We start from the raw sequence: 9,113 nt of genomic DNA, 5'->3' as shown, positions 1-9,113 counted from the left end.
TGTGTGTGGCTACCCAGTACTGTGCTGGTGACCCCACTGTGTGTGGCTACCCAGTACTGTGCTGGTGACCCCACTGTGTGTGGCTACCCAGTACTGTGCTGGTGACCCCACTGTGTGTAGCTACCCAGTACTGTGCTGGTGACCCCACTGTCTGTGGCTCCCCAGTACTGTGCTGGTGACCCCACTGTGTGTGGCTACCCAGTACTGTGCTGGTGACCCCACTGTATGTGGCTACCCAGTACTGTGCTGGTGACCCCACTGTGTGTGGCTACCCAGTACTGTGCTGGTGACCCCACTGTGTGTGGCTACCCAGTACTGTGCTGGTGACCCCACTGTGTGTGGCTACCCAGTACTGTGCTGGTGACCCCACTGTGTGTTGCTACCCAGTACTGTGCTGGTGACTCCACTGTGTAGCTACCCAGTCAACCTGTCCTCTTAAAAAGAACGTCAACATTTGCCGTTTGACTCTACGGCTGTTTTTGGACGTTATTTTGTGTAAAACTACGTCTATTTTCGCTTCCATGGACTATCTCTTGTTATACAATGAAATACCACACTCTTATTATTCTATAACTCACTGACTATGCTCTGATATTTGTTCTTCAAGTAAAAATATATATATTTTTGCCTTAATTAGGCCATAATCCAGAAAATTCCAGCCTATCGATCTTTATATTTAGGAAAACATCTAATAAATTTGGAAATGAATTTTTCGTTCGCCGACAGTTGCCTGTTACTATTTAACCCTCCATGCTTTAATGTCGCTGGTCATTGTGACTTTCCCAGGATGTATATATGTTTTGTAGTAGCATTATAGTCAGACTACAGTAATTTAACTAATGGGAAACCTCTATAGTTGTCGTAAATTAATAATAATCATTTATCAAATAATAAATTAGCAAACATATGCAACATTTTATGTTACGACTTTTCGGGTAGGCCGTTCTGTTTGTTTACAACCCCAATGGTTCAAAATACACAATACTTTTAATATATAAGTGACTAAGTATGCTCTAATATATGGTCCTCAATGAAAATTATCGTTTATTTTTGTTAATTTGTCCATAATGAATAAGATTCCTTACTGTTGATCTTTATATTAAGAAAAACATCTAAACAAATTGGTATTGTGTTTTCGTTCAGATAAAGTTTCCAGATACTATTTCCTAGTTATCAATTAATGTAGGTGGTTATTTTAATTCGCGGCTACCAGGGGCTTTCTCCCATTATACAATATAAATGTACTCACTACTATTCTCTGGTATCTGTTCTTCAAGTAAAATTACCTATTTTTTTGTTTAATTAGTCCATAATTCATAAAATTCCTTCAGGTCGATCTTTATATTTAGAAAAACATCTAATCAATTTGGAATTTAATTTTTCGTTCACCTACAGTTACCTGCTATTATTTCATTGTTATATTTTATGTCGCTGGTCATTACAATTTTCCAAGAATTTAAACAGCTAAACAGCAAGTAGCATCTTGTTAGAGTACAGGAATTTACCTATGGAGAACCTCGATAGCTGCCGAAAATTATTAATGATTATATATGTAATTTAAAATAATGAATTATATACCATTTCTTATGTTACGTCTTTGGCGGGTAGGCCGTTCTGCGGGTTTACAACCGAATTGTTTAAAAATCACACTATTTTAAATGTATGAGTCACTAGTATGCTCTGATATATGTTCTGCAATGAAAATAAAGATTGTTTTGTTGTTAATTACTCCATAAATGTGTAATGTGTTAATTCAGTCTAAAATCTTTTTGCAACGTTTATATGCGATATACGTAGCTGGAAACTACCTAATATTTAAAAATAATAGTTACAACATTCTATTAATATATAATGTTGAAATAAATATCACACAAAGTCTGTATATCTGTTTTTAGATGTCTTATAAATCTTCTTTTATAATAGTATTAATGATTTTTATGAATCTTGAGTAAAAATTATGTTAATTATTATTAATCTAATTGTTATTATTTTAAGTAAAAGAATTGCAAGTATTCGCATAACCACGGGATCTCTGTTTGTGTATGAATGCACGGATTTGTTTTTGTTATGAGAGGGACGCCTTAGAAAGCATTGATGTAGGCCACCTGTGGCTCGCATCCGATCCCACGATCGTCGTCGCCCCTAAATCAACACAACCGGTATTTAGTATTTACGATTATAATAAGTAATATTTCTTTTATAATAATATTGCAGCAGGTGGTGTAGTGGTAGGACACTCGCCTGGCGTTCCGCGAGCGCTATGTCATGGGTTCGTATCCTGGCCGGGGAGGATTTACTGGGCGCAAATCCTAAACTGTAGCCTCTGTTTAACGCAACAGTAAAATGTGTACTTGGATGAAAAAACGATTCTTCGCGGCGGGGATCGTATTCCAGGGACCTGCCCGAAACGCTACTCGTACTAGTGGCTGTACAAGAATGTAACAACTATTGTATATATCTCAGGTTAGGGGCTAGGCATTTACACTCTTAGGTCAGCAAACTAGCTAGAAGGTTAGACTATTAGACTCCACTGGTCAATCGGGGCCCTGCATGACTCAGCTTATCCTAACCTAGCCCAGCTTAAACCATCTTAGCATAGTTCATTTTGCTGTGCATAGTGCTTGCACAGCCTTGCTTATCCTAGTTTACCTCTTCCTAGCCTACCGTAGCCAAGCCTATCCCAGTATACCCTTACCTAGTCTTGCCTAGCCTAACCCTGCCTTGCTTTTAAACATGACCAGTCCTTCCTACCCTAGCCAAGCCCTGACCAGCTTAGCCAAGCCAATCCCTGCCTAGATTTAGCATAGCCTTGCCTTTTTATTAATATATAGAGGGTACCACCTCTGGTTGAGTATGTAGGAACCCTCCACTTATAGGGTTGAGGGTTCCATATATATATATATATATATATATATATATATATATATATATATATATATATATATATATATATATATATATATATATATATATATATTGCGGAAAATCCACAGAGAAATATGAAATGAGGTGAACGTTTCGGCTTTGTTAAAGCCTTTGTCAACACCAGACTGACCACGGGATCAGTTAGATCAGTTGCGTTAGGTCAGTCTGGTGTTGACAAAGGCTTTAACAAAGCCGAAACGTTCACCTCATTTCATATTTCTCTGTGGATTTTCCGCATATATATATATATATATATATATATATATATATATATATATATATATATATATGTCGTACCTAGTAGCCAGAACGCACTTCTCTGCCTAATATGCAAGGCCCAATTTGCCTAATAAGCCAAGTTTTCATGAATTAATTGTTTTTCGACTACCTAACCTACCTAACCTAACCTAACCTAACTTTTTCGGCTACCTAACCTAACCTAACCTATAAAGATAGGTTAGGTTAGGTTAGGTAGGGTTGGTTAGGTTTGGTCATATATCTACGTTAATTTTAACTCCAATAAAAAAAAATTGACCTCATACATAATGAAATGGGTAGCTTTATTATTTCATAAGCAAAAAATTAGAGAAAATATATTAATTCAGGAAAACTTGGCTTATTAGGCAAATCGGGCCTTGCATAGTAGGCCAAGAAGTGCATTCTGGCTACTAGGTACGACATATATATATATATATGGAACCCTCAACCCTATAAGTGGAGGGTTCCTACATACTCAACCAGAGGTGGTACCCTCTATATATTAATAAAAAGGCAAGGCTATGCTAAATCTAGGCAGGGATTGGCTTGGCTAAGCTGGTCAGGGCTTGGGTAGGGTAGGAAGGATTGGTCATGTTTAAAAGCAAGGCAGGGTTAGGCTAGGCAAGACTAGGTAAGGGTATACTGGGATAGGCTTGGCTACGGTAGGCTAGGAAGAGGTAAACTAGGATAAGCAAGGCTGTGCAAGCACTATGCACAGCTAGAATGAACTATGGTAAGATGGTTTAAGCTGGGCTAGGTTAGGATAAGCTGAATTATGCAGGGCCCCGATTGACCAGTGGAGTCTAATAGTCTAACCTTCTAGCTAGTTTGCTGACCTAAGAGTGTAAATGCCTAGCCCCTAACCTGAGATATATACAAGAGTTGTTACATTCTTGTACAGCCACTAGTACGAGTAGCGTTTCGGGCAGGTCCCTGGAATACGATCCCCGCCGCGAAGAATCGTTTTTTCATCCAAGTACACATTTTACTGTTGCGTTAAACAGAGGCTACAGTTAAGGAATTGCGCCCAGTAAATCCTCCCCGGCCAGGATACGAACCCATGACATAGCGCTCGCGGAACGCCAGGCGAGTGTCCTACCACTACACCACCTGCTGCAATATTATTATAAAAGAAATATTACTTATTATAATCGTAAATACTAAATACCTGTTGTGTTGATTTAGGGGCGACGACGATCGTGGGATCGAATGCGAGTCACAGGTGGCCTACATCAATGCTTTCTAAGGCGTCCCTCTCATAACAAAAACAAATCCGTGCATTCATACACAAACAGAGATCCCGTGGTTATGCGAATACTTGCAATTCTTTTACTTAAAATAATAACAATTAGATTAATAATAATTAACATAATTTTTACTCAAGATTCATAAAAATCATTAATACTATTTTAAAAGAAGATTTATAAGACATCTAAAAACAGATATACAGACTTTGTGTGATATTTATTTCAACATTATATATTAATAGAATGTTGTAACTATTATTTTTAAATATTAGGTAGTTTCCAGCTACGTATATCGCATATAAACGTTGCAAAAAGATTTTAGACTGAATTAACACATTACACATTTATGGAGTAATTAACAACAAAACAATCTTTATTTTCATTGCAGAACATATATCAGAGCATACTAGTGACTCATACATTTAAAATAGTGTGATTTTTAAACAATTCGGTTGTAAACCCGCAGAACGGCCTACCCGCCAAAGACGTAACATAAGAAATGGTATATAATTCATTATTTTAAATTACATATATAATCATTAATAATTTTCGGCAGCTATCGAGGTTCTCCATAGGTAAATTCCTGTACTCTAACAAGATGCTACTTGCTGTTTAGCTGTTTAAATTCTTGGAAAATTGTAATGACCAGCGACATAAAATATAACAATGAAATAATAGCAGGTAACTGTAGGTGAACGAAAAATAAATTCCAAATTGATTAGATGTTTTTCTAAATATAAAGATCGACCTGAAGGAATTTTGTGAATTATGGACTAATTAAACAAAAAAATAGGTAATTTTACTTGAAGAACAGATACCAGAGAATAGTAGTGAGTACATTTATATTGTATAATGGGAGAAAGCCCCTGGTAGCCGCGAATTAAAATAACCACCTACATTAATTGATAACTAGGAAATAGTATCTGGAAACTTTATCTGAACGAAAACACAATACCAATTTGTTTAGATGTTTTTCTTAATATAAAGATCAACAGTAAGGAATCTTATTCATTATGGACAAATTAACAAAAATAAACGATAATTTTCATTGAGGACCATATATTAGAGCATACTTAGTCACTTATATATTAAAAGTATTGTGTATTTTGAACCATTGGGGTTGTAAACAAACAGAACGGCCTACCCGAAAAGTCGTAACATAAAATGTTGCATATGTTTGCTAATTTATTATTTGATAAATGATTATTATTAATTTACGACAACTATAGAGGTTTCCCATTAGTTAAATTACTGTAGTCTGACTATAATGCTACTACAAAACATATATACATCCTGGGAAAGTCACAATGACCAGCGACATTAAAGCATAGAGGGTTAAATAGTAACAGGCAACTGTCGGCGAACGAAAAATTCATTTCCAAATTTATTAGATGTTTTCCTAAATATAAAGATCGATAGGCTGGAATTTTCTGGATTATGGCCTAATTAAGGCAAAAATATATATATTTTTACTTGAAGAACAAATATCAGAGCATAGTCAGTGAGTTATAGAATAATATGAGTGTGGTATTTCATTGTATAACAAGAGATAGTCCATGGAAGCGAAAATAGACGTAGTTTTACACAAAATAACGTCCAAAAACAGCCGTAGAGTCAAACGGCAAATGTTGACGTTCTTTTTAAGAGGACAGGTTGACCCAGTACTGTGCTGATGACCCCACTGTGTGTGGCTACCCAGTACTGTGCTGGTGACTCCACTGTGTAGCTACCCAGTACTGTGCTGATGACCCCACTGTGTGTGGCTACCCAGTACTGTGCTGGTGACCCCACTGTGTGTCGCTCCCCAGTACTGTGCTGGTGACCCCACTGTGTGTAGCTACCCAGTACTGTGCTGGTGACCCCACTGTGTGTAGCTACCCAGTACTGTGCTGATGACCCCACTGTGTGTAGCTACCCAGTACTGTGCTGATGACCCCACTGTGTGTAGCTACCCAGTACTGTGCTGGTGACCCCACTGTGTGTAGCTACCCAGTAGTGTGCTGATGACCCCACTGTGTGTAGCTACCCAGTACTGTGCTGATGACCCCACTGTGTGTAGCTACCCAGTACTGTGCTGATGACCCCACTGTGTGTAGCTACCCAGTACTGTGCTGATGACCCCACTGTGTGCGGCTACCCAGTACTGTGCTGGTGACCCCACTGTGTGTGGCTACCCAGTACTATGCTGGTAACCCCACTGTGTGTAGCTACCCAGTACTGTGCTGGTGACCCCACTGTGTGTAGCTACCCAGTACTGTGCTGATGACCCCAGTGTGTGTAGCTACCCAGTACTGTGCTGATGACCCCACTGTGTGTGGCTACCCAGTACTGTGCTGGTGACCCCACTGTGTGTGGCTACCCAGTACTATGCTGGTAACCCCACTGTGTGTAGCTACCCAGTAGTGTGCTGGTGACCCCACTGTGTGTGGCTACCCAGTACTATGCTGGTAACCCCACTGTGTGTGGCTACCCAGTACTGTGCTGATGACCCCACTGTGTGTGGCTACCCAGTACTGTGCTGGTGACCCCACTGTGTGTAGCTACCCAGTACTGTGCTGATGACCCCACTGTGTGTGGCTACCCAGTACTGTGCTGGTGACCCCACTGTGTGCGGCTACCCAGTACTATGCTGGTAACCCCACTGTGTGTAGCTACCCAGTACTGTGCTGGTGACCCCACTGTGTGTGGCTACCCAGTACTATGCTGGTAACCCCACTGTGTGTGGCTACACAGTACTGTGCTGGTGACCCCACTGTGTGTAGCTACCCAGTACTGTGCTGGTGACTCCACTGTGTGTGGCTACCCAGTACTGTGCTGGTGACCCCACTGTGTGTAGCTACCCAGTATTGTGCTGGTGACCCCACTGTGTGTGGCTCCCCAGTACTGTGCTTATGACCCCACTGTGTGTGGCTACCCAGTACTGTGCTGGTGACTCCACTGTGTGTGGCTACCCAGTACTGTGCTGATGACCCCACTGTGTGTGGCTACCCAGTACTGTGCTGATGACCCCACTGTGTGTGGCTACCCAGTACTGTACTGATGACCCCACTGTGTGTAGCTACCCAGTACTGTGCTGGTGACTCCACTGTGTAGCTACCCAGTACTGTGCTGATGACCCCACTGTGTGTGGCTACCCAGTACTGTGCTGATGACCCCACTGTGTGTGGCTACCCAGTACTGTGCTGATGACCCCACTGTGTGTGGCTACCCAGTACTGTGCTGATGACCCCACTGTGTGTGGCTACCCAGTGCTGTGCTGATGACCCCACTGTGTGTGGCTTAACCAAACCCGCCAAACGATCCTAACCTATTGTAACCCAAGCATCCAAACAAGACTTAATCAGGGTAACCAATCTGAACACCATCATCGTCGCGAAACTTGTTCGCCGGGAAAACAGTTCAGGCACCCTCCCCCCCCCCCTCGTCCCTTGAAGCATACTTTAATTTTATATTTGTTATAAAAAACGTTCTGGAAATATCAGTCGATTTTAATACAATTTTCGTTGTCGGTCAGTGATCCACATAATTCAGAAAATATGAATAGGCTTGTTTTTCTCCACAGACTGAAGGGAAGGGAAAGGAAGGAAGGAAACGGAAGGAAGAGAATGGGATGGTTAAGGGAAGGACTACGAAGGGGGATAGTGCAAGGAATGAAGAAAGATATTGTTGGGATCGGAGGAAGAAAAAACATTGGAAATGTAGAAGGGATTGAATGAAAAAAGGAAAATTAGGAAATGTAAAAGAAACAAGAGAAAGAATGGAAATAATGAAAGGGAGAGTAATGGTATATGGATAAGTGAAGAGAAGCATAGGCAAAGTGAAATGAAAAGGAAGGGGTTGTGAATAAGGGAAGAGGGGGAGGAAAAGGATGAAAGGTATTAAAGCTGTGGTGGGAAGGGAAGGGAAGGGAAGGGAAGGGAAGGGAAGGAAGGGAAGGGAAGGGAAGGGAAGGGAAGGGAAGGGAAGGGAAGGGAAGGGAAAGGAAGGGAAGGGAAGGGAAGGGAAGGGAATGGAAGGGAAGGGGGGGTTGTCGAGAATGATAACGCTTAACATTTTGTCACTTTCTAAGAAAGTTAAATTAGAGCAGGTTACAGAGTGTGTGTTTGGTGCGTGGCGGGCGGAGGCTTCCCACAGCTGCTGGGAGCCTCAGTCTACACAAGATACCAATAGATAGTGTGGACTCCAGGCACCCCACCACCCCGTTCCCCGACACTCCGTAAAATATCCAACCTTTTAGCGTAACCAGAAATGTACAAGGCAACCCACCTAACCTATTGAGTCCGATGCATAGAAAACGAGACGAATGGTGGGTCGTCACTTTTCTTGATACATTGTGTTTGTAACGTTGATAACGATAACGTGAGAAACGCCTGCTGTCAGTTGAGAGTACGAGGGAGGAGGAGTTCGTTGTGTACAGGAAGCCGCTTACTGCCTACAGTCAGAAAGCTTATCTCAGGGAACTGGTCGGTCATTGACCTATTTATCTTAACTAATAATGAATGAATCAAAGATACAATTTTCAGATAAACAGCAATATTTATGGAATAAAAAACACCTCCCCCTTCTCACAATGCATGCATGCACCCCCTCCCCCCCCCCCCACACACACAGATTGCATATTTCTGGACTGCCAAAAAAGTCTTTGATACAGTACCACACAGTAGGCTACTATACACACTTGAG

The sequence above is a fragment of the Procambarus clarkii genome, chromosome 74 (genome assembly GCF_040958095.1).
Source record: "Procambarus clarkii isolate CNS0578487 chromosome 74, FALCON_Pclarkii_2.0, whole genome shotgun sequence".
Classification (NCBI taxonomy): Eukaryota; Metazoa; Arthropoda; class Malacostraca; order Decapoda; family Cambaridae; genus Procambarus; species Procambarus clarkii.
Note: the sequence above shows the minus strand (reverse complement) of the source record.